This window comes from Podarcis gaigeae (assembly GCF_964106915.1).
Source record: "Podarcis gaigeae genome assembly, chromosome: 17".
Taxonomy (NCBI): Eukaryota; Metazoa; Chordata; class Lepidosauria; order Squamata; family Lacertidae; genus Podarcis; species Podarcis gaigeae.
This window is the reverse complement of record NC_139694.1, coordinates 9234249-9247288: the sequence shown is the minus strand read 5'-3', so window position 1 is coordinate 9247288 and position 13040 is coordinate 9234249. Positions and strand designations below refer to the sequence as shown.

Sequence of the window (13040 nt, the reverse complement as noted above, 5' to 3'; positions counted from 1 at the left end):
TTGCCACGTTTGCCCTGTTATGTGCCAACGAGAATGGTCTTAAGCTATTTTAATGGGAGCAGGATAGGTGTGGTTCTTCCATTGCAGGGGATTGGACTAAATGACCTTTGGGATGACCAGCTCTACAACTCTATGATTCTTTTTTTTTTATAATAATATTTATTAAATTTTTGTTTACACAATAAAAAACATACCTAATAACATAGTATTTTCCAATATCGACATTTCATTCTCATCTTTGGACTTCCTCACATCTCTTGTTCCTGCATCCTAAACTCATAAATTTTACTAGCAAATTATTAACTTGTTTCAATTCATATAATATATTTTTCCAATATTAAATCTCAGATTTTAGAATTTAAATCACTCTTTTGGAGACTTAATTATAACATACAATTTATCCAAAATTTGTCTTTTCTTTCAATTACAATTAGATTTGTATTCCTTGTAACTAATTTATTGGAGCCATTCTATTGCTAATCTTACATCTTTCTTAACATTCATACAATTTACAATATTTTTGTAGATAGTCCTTAAATTTCTTCCATTCCTCCTCCACCAGTTCTTCTCCCAGATCTTTAAATTGCCACGTTTGCCCTGTTATGTGCCAATGAGAATGGTCTTAAGCTATTTTAATGGGAGCAGGATAGGTGTGGTTCTTCCATTGCAGGGGATTGGACTAAATGACCTTTGGGATGACCAGCTCTACAACTCTATGATTCTATGGTCTTCAAAAACATGAGAAGGGCTCAGAAAACACTGGAACGCGGTAAGAAAACAACGGCACCATCTGGATGATCTGTAAAAAGTAAGTGAATAAAAGTTAGCGATTCCAGGAAAGTGGGCAAGTGTGGAAAAACAACCTGTGGGGTATATCCTCTGCCTTTGCTTGATTCCTTGTCTCAGAGCAGTCCCCATTCACCAGACCACATGCCTCATGGAGGAAAATGAAGGCCCAGATTTTCAAAAGGCTAATTATTTACTGTATTTATTGCTGAAAGAAGAGTATCAGCCTTCTTTTTGCCCTTTGGATGTGTTGTTTTAGGCTCAAGCAACTGTGGCTTCTGTGCCTTTGGGCATGTTTGGGAGTTGCATTGTGATGCCTCAGTTGTTGATTTTAAGTGTTTAATTGATTGTGCCGCTTTATTTTGTTAAGCTGTCCTCTTGTTAGTCACTTCCAGAACACAGAGTGACTCATAACTGAAATAAATGAATATATCTTTCTGGGAATTGTGGCAGATTACTATATTTCAACCCCACTTCCTCCTGGCTGGTTAAATTGGACATATTATTGGGGGAAATTGTGTGTGTGTTTAGTAATACTGTAGCAATAGTCCTAGGAATATTAATGGTAGTTGCAATCCTAGGAATATTAATGGTAGGGAGCAATCAAATAGTTAAAAAAAAAACCCAGGGCAGATCTTGTTCACTGCAGAGCTGGGTTGTGTAGGCTTAAATTACAGGAGTTTTCATCTGAACATTAGGAGAAATTATTTCATAATAGGAGCAGTTCTGGCAATTGAAACAGTTATTGTATTTATGTGAATCTAATGCTCCATCAAATCTAATGTGCACCTCAAATTTCAAAACCTTGAAACAAAAAAAGGATTTCCTATGTCAGCGGTGTTTTTCAAGCTTGTAATCAAATCTAATGCGCACCCTAAATTTGGCTAAGAAAGTTGTGAATGACATTCGAGTAGGTACAGTGGTACCTCGGGTTAAGTACTTAATTCGTTCCGGAGGTCCATTCTTAACCTGAAACTGTTCTTAACCTGAAGCACCACTTTAGCTAATGGGGCCTCCTGCTGCCGCCGCACCGCTGGAGCACAATTTCTGTTCTCATCCTGAAGCAAAGTTCTTAACCCGAGGTACAATTTCTGGGTTAGTGGAGTGTGTAACCTGAAGCGTATGTAACCTGAAGCGTATGTAACCCGAGGTACCACTGTACAGTACTTAGAGGGGTGATTGTAGGTGTAATAAATGGGACCTGATACAATCGTATCTTGGTTTTCAAGCGGTTTAGTTTTTGAACGTTTTGGCTCCTGAACGCCGCAAATCCAGAAGTGACTGTTTTGGTTTGCGAACTATTTTTGGAAGCCGATCGTCCGACGGGGCTTCTGCGGCTTCCAATTGCAATCAGAAGCCGTGCTGTGCTTTCTGAACGTTTTAGAAGTTGAACGGTCCTCCGGAACAGATTCCGTTCGACTTCCAAGGGACGACTGTCGTTGCAAAGGAAGTGCAGTTACAATTAACATCACTAGGTGGCGCTGGTGACACTGGAGAGTTACATAAGGTTAGAGGTACAAAAAACGAAGTATTCTTTGTTATTCAGCGGTCTGAGTGTGTGTCATCTCCTTCATATGCAGCACCCAGGGCACTGGCTCCTGGGGGCCAAGGCACTGTGTCCCTCTGGGCTGGTCCCCCTCAATGTTCAGAGGGCCCTGCTCACAGAAGATCTTCAAGCGGAAGCTGGAGGTCTAACTGTTGAAGAGGTTGTAGCTCCAAGGCGGCGATCCCAAACTGTGGACCGTGGATCACTAGTGGTCTGTATGTTTCATTCGGGTGGCCCACATCATGTTCACATTAAATTGTATTTTTAATTGAATTTCTATTGCTGCTTTTATTTCTTATATAACTGCATGAATTCAGCGAGCGCCAATTGTAATACCTCGGGTTAAGTACTTAATTCGTTCTGGAGGTCCATTCTTAACCTGAAACTGTGCTTAACCTGAAGCACCACTTTAGCTAATGGGGCCTCCTGCTGCCGCTGCGCCGCCGGAGCACAATTTCTGTTCTCATCCTGAAGCAAAGTTCTTAACCTGAGGTACTATTTCTGGGTTAGCGGAGTCTGTAACCTGAAGCGTATGTAACCCGAGGTACCACTGTACAACAGAAGAAGAAGAAGAAGAAGAAGAAGAAGAAGAAGAAGAAGAAGAAGAAGAAGAAGAAGAGTTTGAATTTGATATCCCGCTTTATCACTACCCTAAGGAGTCTCAAAGCGGCTAACATTCTCCTTTCCCTTCTTCCCCCACAACAAACACTCTGTGAGGTGAGTGAGGCTGAGAGACTTCAAAGAAGTGTGACTGGCCCAAGGTCACCCAGCAGCTGCATGTGGAAGAGCGGGGAAGCGAACCCGGTTCCCCAGATTACGAGTCTACTGCTCCTAACCACTACACCACAATGGCTCCCTTACAGAATGCAGTCTGTAAGAAGCAACAAAACGCAATGATCACACAGCACAAAGCACACTATGTTGAAATTGCCCCAATGGCAGGGAAACCATTGAGTGCTCCACCAAATCCCCCAGCAATTTTCAAGTGGTCCATTGGTGGGAAGCCATTACAGACAAGGCCTGTTCACAGAGGTCCAAGTGTCCCTGTTTTCCAGGGACAGTCCCGGATTTACAGAAACCATCCCGCTCTCTGATTGGATCCTGGAATGTCCCGCTTTCCCTTAGGGCAGTGTTTCCCAACCTTGGGCCTCCAGCTGTTTTTGAACTACAACTCCCATCATCCCTGACTAGCAAGACCAGTGGCAAGGGATGATGGGAATTGTAGTCCAAAAACAGCTGGAGGCCCAAGGTTGGGAAACACTGCCTTAGGGCATCCCTATTTTCATCAGAGAAATGTTGGAGGGTATGGAGTTATGTGACCACCGAGCCAAGGAGGTAAGTAACTATACAGCCTTTACAAGACACCTGAAGGCAGCCCTGTATAGGGATGTTTTTAAGTGTTTTATTATGTTTTTATATGTGTTGGAAGCTGCCCAGAGTGTCTGGGGCAACTCATCCAGATGGGTGAGGTATAAATAATATTATTACTATTATTATGACGGAATAGGGCGTCCCTATTTTCATTGGAGAAAGGTTGGAGGGTATGATATTATTTACAAGAAAATCTTGGTGGAGACAGTGCCAATACCATAGGTGAGAGTGGAGTATTTGTGTCTGCAACTTCAGGCTTCTTCACCAGGGTGCACTGTAAACGAGGAATGTGACTGCAATGAAGAGAAATGTTGTCCGCAAAGGCATAGAAACCAAGTCAGAGGGAGGAGGATTCAGAAGGCAGCAGCGAGCCAAGAGAACAAGATCACATGGCAACCATGTGGCCGCTTTGTGCTTTGCTTTGGCTTGCCATAGGCATTTCATGTAAGTAGAGCAGCTCTTCCCATCTGTGTTGACTATTTGCATTTGAGTTAAGTTAGCAATATGTGGCTTTGAGCATATAACAGTTGGAGGGGGGCATTGTCTAGGCACCCAACTGAGCTGGTGTAGTTTAGAAGGTGGTGCAGAAGTCCGTGCTTCATGCTCCTCAGGTCTGGAAAGGCAAAATCTGTGGCCCTCCAGCATTTGAAACATGGGAATTGGAATAAGTGCCAATTTCCTTTTACCAGAAAATGTCTGTTGCAACAGCTCAAGATATGAGCAGTTACTTGGTTGTTTGTGCTGTCGATTTCAGTGTTCTTGGACTCCCAACTTCTATCACCCCGGCTGTCATGGCCAATTGTAAGAAATGATGGGGCTCTAGTCTAGAGCCACAGGTTAGCCACCGCTGCATTAGGTGACCTGCAGCAAATGATTTTGCCTCTCTCAGTCCTCGGGGATAATAGCCCAGACCTCCCTTAGAAAGTGGTTTATACAGATGCTGAGATAACGATATGTGAACCACTTCAAATACAGTATCAGCAGTACCGTTTGGAAAGTCCACATGATGTGATTTTCTAGGAAAAGTCTTTCCTCTGCTGCATGTGTTGGCCTAAGCAAGTCAGCCTGGATAGCTCAGTTGGTTAGAGCGTGGCACTGATAACGCCAAGGTTGCAGGTTCAATCCCTGTATGGGACAGCTGCAAATTCCTGCATTGCACTGGGTTGGATTAGATGATCCTCAGGGTCCCTCTACAATTCTATGAAGTGTGCTGATAACATGCCAACATCACATAGCCCTCTGGGGGCACTCTGTCCAGTTGTGGACACCTCATACTGTCTTAGGCCAACCTGCACGGTGGAGGCATTCAAACAGCACTCCCTGCCCCCAGGATTGCAGAACCAGGTCGGCAACCGCAGAAGATAAAAGAATGTGCACATCTGTTTTAAGACAAATCACCAATATGGATAGCTTTTATTGAATCCCTCGTGGGAGGAAAAACCTAGCAAACCTCCCCATGCCTCGTGTGCGAAATGAAGGCGATGGATAACATTGATTGAATCAATCAGCATTGCTCACTTTGTTTCTCTGGGTTGGGGAAATTTCAAAACAAAGTGAAGAAGGAGACAGATGGTAGTTTCTAAAAAGGAGGAAATGCGAGATTGCCATGTTTGTGCTCGTTACTTTTGCCCTGCTACATATATCTGGCCAAAGCAAATTTCTGAAGCAGTGTACAAATTGGCTAAACCTCTTTCCCCCCCCCCCAACCATAAAAAACCCAAGGTCCATTGAGGCCAGCACCCTGAGTGGAATTTGCCTAATGAGTCGCATTAAATGGGAGCCCTCTGCAAGGATTTCCACCTGTGCAATGGGGCTTTGCACCCCTGCGTCCCCTGGAATTGGCCGGGGGGGGGGGCTGTCACAAGAACCTCCAGAACAGCATGTGGTTGGAAGGGGGAAAGTCCCTTTGCCTCCCCCTATTTCCAGCAGGGACCAACAAGATACTACAGGAAATTCCCAATGATGGCACACAAGCAACAAACCTCCCTGGTTGAGGAGTAGATATGCTAATCCTGAACATGGAGGGTCTATTTCGTTATCATGGTTATTATAACAATGTGATAACTGGGGTTAGGGTGGAGGGGAAGGTGTGCACACCCCCAGCCAACACTGACTATCATGCCATCGGGTCCATTGCCTCTTCATTGCCTTGTCCATAGCCCTTGGGACATTATAGGGCATTGGGTAAGTTGCATGTCATTCTGGGGAACTGCAGCAGACCTTTGTTCTTTCATACAAAGTCAAGGTGTCCTGGAAAGGGAGCAGTCCTCTAAAGCAGGGTTGGGCAGACTTCAGACCTAGATATTTTTTACAAGAATCTCATAGTTCACCAACAGGAGCCAAGCAAAAGACACCTGCTTCCTGAATTAAGGCATTACGAGCCATGAAATTAGCACTGAATACTAGAAGTAGTCCTTCCACAACACAGAAATCAGCTTCTAGTTACCCAACAAAATGTACCACAAAACGTATCACTTATACAATCTTTTTAGACTTCCATCAGCACCTCTGTTTGTGCACCGTTTTAACCAATTCTTATGCATTTCTTAACTTTATATTGCCTTTACATCTCTTAACAAATCATCCTTCCCCTTCTCCATTTTTGCAATACTTCCAATAATACTCCTCACAAAACTTCTTGCAAACCTACAAACGTTGTCTGATCTTCACAAATACTTTTCTACTTTTCAAGTAGTCCATAAATTTACTCCAGTCTTCCGTGAATTTCTGGTTCCGCCAGTTTTGAATCCTTCCTGTTAGTTTATCTAGTTCTGCATAGTCCATTAACTTCATTCTCCATTCTTCAATCGTCGGTAATTCTTCTGGCTTCCATTTTTGGGCCAATAATATTCTTGCTGCTGTTACTGCATATAAGAAGAGTTTATATTCCTTTCTATTTCTATCACTCCCCACAATGCCCCCAGCTTTCTTAATTTCAGCAGTGTAATGTAGGTGCCTGGGTGCTGCTGTTATTGATAATCCTATGCAGTCTCTGAAAACCTTGTGTCATCTACTGGAAATCACCCAGCTATCCAGCAGTAGAACCCAGTCTGCCTTTGCCCATCCTGTATCAGGCACCAAGCAATACCTCTCTGTATATCACGCCATAGATTTATTTAGTGGGAGATATTCCAGATGGGCTTTCCTGTTTGCTGATGGGCTAAAAGCCCACATTCGTAATTGACTTTGAAGATACTGGCTGCTTGTATGAGAAAACCTAGTTATAATGAATAGTAATAATTATGGCAACCATTCCCCACCCCACCCCCCGAAATCAAGGGCAAAGTTCCAGTTGATTTTCCTGCTGGTAGACTGCATTCTCTTGAGCAGGGGGCGAAAGTTTTATAATGTGCTCTGCTATAAACATTATAGTTCCATAAGCTTTTTAATTATTTGAGGGACATAAAGCATGAACTATGAATGCAGGATGGCAAGCAATTAATTGTTAAACAAAGCCAGAATGGAGGATCTGTAAGCAATTAATCGTGAACAATATATTGCCATGTGAAAATGTTAATTAGTTTTTCAAACACTGGAGGAGGGTGGTGCGTTAACTTATATGTGGTGGCGGTGGGACGTGTAGGAATGTATTTTCTTGGGCTGAATGAAATGTCACTGGAAATGAAAAATCAAAGCTAGCCAGGGTTCCTTATGTGAAACATCCTACAGATATTCTCAACTCCAACTCCCATCGTCCTTGACCATTTGCCATGCCGTCAGGAGCAGATGGAAGTTTCAACAATATCTGGACAACACCACAGTGGCTACCCCTAACATAGACACGCAGCGATAATAAAATATTCTTAACTGTAATAAGAGTTTTTCTGCTTTCTTTCGTGGATCATAGGTGACGGTTCTCCAACCATTGTTCAGACACCACAGTCGGTGATTCAGCAGCCAGACAGCAAGGTATCTCTTAATTGCAACATAAATGGGGCATCCAACCCCAATATCTACTGGTACAGGCAAATTCTCAAAGGACAGATTCAGCTGCTTGCCTATTCTGTTGCCGTGGGATCCTCATCTGCCGAGGGACCGCCCCACATCGAAGGATCAAGACCTGAAGACACCAAGTTCTTCCTGAGCATCAAAAACCTCATGGCCAGTGACACTGGGATTTATTATTGTGCCTGGAACCCACACACTGTGCAAAGTGAATGTAACACCTCAACAAAAATCCTCTTCCTTGCTTGTGGCTCCGTCTGCTCCCACACCGCAGGGAAGTGGGGGAAAAGGTATATTCTTTGAGGCATCAACTTCCTTCCTGTTGAAATCACAAGGAACGGGGCCCACATTAAATGCTTCCTGAAAATTGCGGCTCAGCCGAGCAACGCACACCCCTTCTAATTTCTGGATGCCAGACACTGGGTTTAACATGGTAAAATACAGTGGTACCTTGGTTTACAGACGCTTCAGGTTACAGACGGTTCAGGTTACAGACTCTGCTAACCCAGAAATAGTACCTCAGGTTAAGAACTTTGCTTCAGGATGAGAACAGAAATTGCATGGCAGTGGTGCGGCTGCAGCGGAAGACCCCATTAGCTAAAGTGGTATCTCAGGTTAAGAACAGACCTCCAGAACGAATTAAGTTCTTAACCCGAGGTACCACTTTACAGACCAAACCAGTCTTCCCATGAGTCGTCAAGCAAACAGAGACAGGGTGATGATCCATGAAGGAAGCCATCAACAAAGGACTGACTCTGCAACAGATGCAGAGCAGTGAAGCAGCACTTGGGTGGACAACACGTGAAAAACAGCTGCTGCAGATATAATAATAATAATAATAATAATAATAATAATAATAATAATAATAATAAATTTATTATTTATACCCTGCCCATCTGGCTGGGTTTCCCCAGGCACTCTGGGCAGCTTCCAACAAAGATTAAAAATACATTAAAACATGTGTTATGTGTATATGTGTTATGTATATAGATTCAAAACAATATATCCATCAAAAGCCACTAGATGGCACCCTGTCCCTTTACACTGTTGTCAAAGGGATGCTGGATGTTATTTTTGTGGCCATAAACCCACTTGGAATGTCACCTCCCAAGCAGAGGTGGAAAGCGATCCCTTGCAGCAACTATTTGGGATTTCTAAATAGAACACTTATGTGAGTAGCAGCCTGTATGGAATATCAGCTAAGACTTTACCTGTGAGTTTAGGGAGAAGTTATAAGCTAGCTCAGCTTCAGCCTCCCACCCTTATTATTTTCCTGCATTGGAAAAGTATTGATATCCCTTACAGGGTTGTGGTAAGGAGCAGCAGGATGGTGGCTGCGTCTTCTAAAGGATCTACATTGGCTCCCAGTACGTTTCTGAGCACAATTCAAAGGGTTGGTGCTGACCTTTAAAGCCCTAAACAGCTTTGGTCCTGCATACCTGAAGGAGTGTCTCCATCCCCATCATTCAGGTTACAGGGAACCAGGCAGAGGGCCTTCTCAGTAGTTGCGCCTGCACTGTGGAACACGCTCCCACCAGATGTCAAGGAAATAAACAACTATCTGGCTTTTAGAAGACATCTGAAGGCAACCCTGTACAAGGAATTTTTCAATGTTTGATGTTTGAATTTGTTGGAAGCTGCACAAAGTGGCTGGGGTAACCCAATCAGATGGGCAGGTTATTTTTATTTTTATTTGAACACCTTTTCTCCTACCTCCTTTATTTTTTATTTTTTTAAAACATACACTGCTCTTCACATGTAAATCGATCCCAAAGAGGTTCACAATATACACATAACCTTTAAAAATAATAAATAGCAACAGCTACAACATTCAGATAGCCATATGGTTGCAACAACTGCAGCAGCAGGAACCCAAACAGAACTCAAATATCTGTCATTGGGAAATGCCAGCCTAAAAGAAAAGATCTCTGGGCAAGCCAATCATCATTGCTGCACACCTGATCACCACAGCCACAACATACGTTTAAAGCACATTTCACAAAGGCCTTCCTTTGTATTAATCGCCACCATGTGTTCCCTGCCAGATGCATCCATGTGCCCCCCTTTCCTTCCTTGACATCAGTTGTGCCTGTTGTTGTGTCACTGCAGTGGCAACGCCAAAAAGAAATAAGAAATTAGGGGGGGGGCACAAGAAGAGACACGGGTGGTGCTGTGGGTTAAACCACAGAACCTAGGGCTTGCCGATCAGAAGGTCGGCAGTTCGAATCCCCGCGACGCGGTGAGCTCCCGTTGCTCGGTCCCTGCTCCTGCCAACCTAGCAGTTTGAAAGCATGTCAAAGTGTAAGTAGATAAATAGGTACCACTCCAGTGGGAAGGTAAACGGCATTTCCGTGTGCTGCGATGGTTCGCCAGAAGCAGCTTATTCATGCTGGCCACATGACCCAGAAGCTGTCTGTGGAGAAACGCCGGCTCCTTTGGCCTATAGAGCGAGATGAGCATGCAACCCCAGAGTTGGTCATGACTGGACCTAATGGTCAGGGGTCCCTTTACCTTTACAAGAAGGGGCAAGGCACATGGAGTGGGGGGTTAACTTTGTCCCACAGGTTAGATTACAATGAAGTGAAAAAGCAGATCCTCCAAGTGTCCCTATTTTCCAGGGACAGTCCCAGATTTACAGAAGTCAAGCTGATTTCTGATTTGATCCTGGAATTTCCCACTTTTCCTTAGGATGTCCCTATTTTCATTGGAGAACTGTTGGAGGGTATGAGACACACGTCATAAAGAAGCAACCAATGATTTAATGAGGTAGCACGTGCAACAAGGAAGCTGGCAGCCACCTAGTGGGTGCCACAAAAAAAACTGGGTGTGTGGAGTTATCCAACCCCATAGCAGCCCTGTACGGTGGTACCTCGGGTTACATACGCTCCAGGTTACATACGCTTCAGGTTACAGACTCCGCTAACCCAGAAATAGTACCTCGGGTTAAGAACTTTGCTTCAGGATGAGAACAGAAATCGTGCTCCGGCGGCACGGCGGCAGCAGGAGGCCCCATTAGCTAAAGTGGTGCTTCAGGTTAAGAACACTTTCAGGTTAAGTACGGACCTCCGGAACAAATTAAGTACTTAACCTGAGGTACCACAGTATAGAGAAGTTTTTAAAAAATGTTTAATGCTTTATTATGTTTTTTATATGTTGGAAGCCACCCAGAGTGGCTGGGGAAACACAGTCAGATAGATGGGATATAAATAAAAAATATTATTATTATTATTATTATTATTAATGATGGAGGGTATGAGATCAACAAGGTCAGAGTGATATCCAGGAATACTCTGCTACAGAGCACACCAGGCCATGTGTTCTTGATCTTCAGACACTCATCCTGGAAGAACAAAACTTCAAAAGGGAAACTTTTACAATGGTCACATGTGTAACATACATTTAAATCATATGGCTCCTACTGCCCCAGGAATCCTGGGAATTGTAGTTTATTAAGGGTGCTGGGGAATTACAGTTACGTTGGGTGTAGGCTACAGTTCCCAATAGTCTTTGGGGAAAGCCACGTGTTTTAAATGTATGGTGTGGATATTTGGAGAAGTTGACATGAGATAACCCTTTGCCCACAAGAAACCAGATGCCTTATACTTCCACCCTTATACTGTGTACATCTATACTTTACTCTGTATTCAGTAGCCTTTGCTTCTAAGGTCCAGACAAATAACTAGTTCCTAAGGCACTGTCAGAAGAAGGCCCCCCCAAGGCAACAGCTCCGCTGTCTCTCGCTCTTCTCTGTCACAATAAAAACTGAATTAAAAAGGAAATGGCACAAGGACATGCTGAGGACACATTATTCTCACAGTAAGAGTCATCTAGGCTACTCAGCAGCCTTCAGAAAGGAAAGGAAAGAGAGGACTCGATGTCGCTGAAATCCAGAGTGCTCATTTGTTATAGAGGCACGTTTGTGTCGGCAGGGGAGAGGTATCAAAACACGTCAGGAGTGGTGCACAACAAATACCCACTGAACTTTCCATTTGAAATGCGGCACACACTGACCACAACCGGTGCACCTGCATCACGGAGCAGCAGCTTTTGGCTGAGGCAGGAGATTGACTGTGCGATAGCGCCAGGCCCTGAAGCTGCCATTGTGGGTGGGACAACATGTGCTATTTCTAACCGTGGCAGGAAAAGTGCCTGATCACCGAAGCCCCACGCTGCAACGAAACCTGCCCTGTGGTAACCACTGCTTGAGAGAAACCGCCCCACAAGCAAATGTCAAGCCACATCCTGTTGTGCGCATGAATGCCTCGCTTGCTTATTTTCTTAAAGGGGACGTTTTCGAGGTTGGCTAAGCAAATGACCCAATTTCTACAGTCAAAACAAAAAATTCCTTCCAGTAGCACTTTATATCTGAAGAAGTGTGCATGCACACAAAAGCTCATACCTAGAACTAACTTTAAGGTGCTACTGGAAGGAATTTTTTGTTTTGACTATGGCAGACCAACACGGCTACCTATCTGTAACCAATTTCTACAGGTCCGTCTAAACATTGTTTGCCAACCTTGGGTCTCCAGCTCTTTTTGGACTACAATTCCCATCATCCCTGACCACTGGTCTTGCTAGCTAGGGATGAAGGGAGTTGTAGTCCAAAAAAGAGTTGAAGACCCAACCTTGGGAAACAGTGATCTAAAACATCCCTGTTGAGTAGCAAAAGCTCATGATGCTTCTCAGTTTGGAGCTTCTAGGTGACTTTAAAAGGACGTTGGGCACAAGCAACATGCACCTTGAAGAAGAGAGAACTTTGGCGGGCACAACTTGTCATTCAGGGGCAAGGATTTTCCACCTTTAAGGACCCCTGACCATTAGGTCCAGTCGTGGCCGACTCTGGGGTTGCGGCGCTCATCTTGCTTTATTGGCCGAGGGAGCCGGCGTACAGCTTCCAGGTCACGTGGCCAGCATGACTAAGCCGCTTCTGGCGAACCAGAGCAGCACACAGAAATGCCATTTACCTTCCCGCCGGAGCAGTACCTATTTATCTACTTGCACTTTGACGTGCTTTCGAACTGCTAGGTTGGCAGGAGCAGGGACCGAGTAACGGGAGCTCACCCCATCGCGGGGATTCGAACTGCCGACCATCTGATCGGCAAGACCTAGGCTCTGTGGTTTAACCCACACCGCCACCTGCATCCACCGTTAATCGGTAGCAAAACGTTGTATTCGCCCAACACTCTTGCTTTCATGATGTCATAATGCCTTTATTTCAAAAGCATTAAATCTATATTTAGCTAAAACAACCCTTGCCCTCCCTGCTAGCAAGCAGTCACAAGAAAACACATAGCCTCTCTTTGGAAAAAGACATTCACAACATGACCTTAGTTTGGATCTGAAGTATTTTGACGCAACAGTTTATGAAAGGAAACACAGGAGTCTCAGCAAA

The 13040-nt window shown here is 44.2% G+C and overlaps 1 long non-coding RNA gene across 2 annotated transcripts; it reads left to right on the top strand.

Moving 5' to 3' along the window:
* The first annotated feature begins 652 nt into the window (after nt 1-652).
* Nucleotides 653-9611, top strand: LOC310835298. Of its 2 annotated transcripts, none has more exons than XR_014559522.1 (4): nt 653-808; nt 3972-4147; nt 7551-8102; nt 8330-9611. It is a non-coding gene; the product is annotated as an uncharacterized lncRNA (long non-coding RNA). The 2 variants fall into 2 exon arrangements; XR_014559523.1 differs by having other exon boundaries at nt 3959-4147.
* Nucleotides 9612-13040: the final 3429 nt, after the last annotated feature.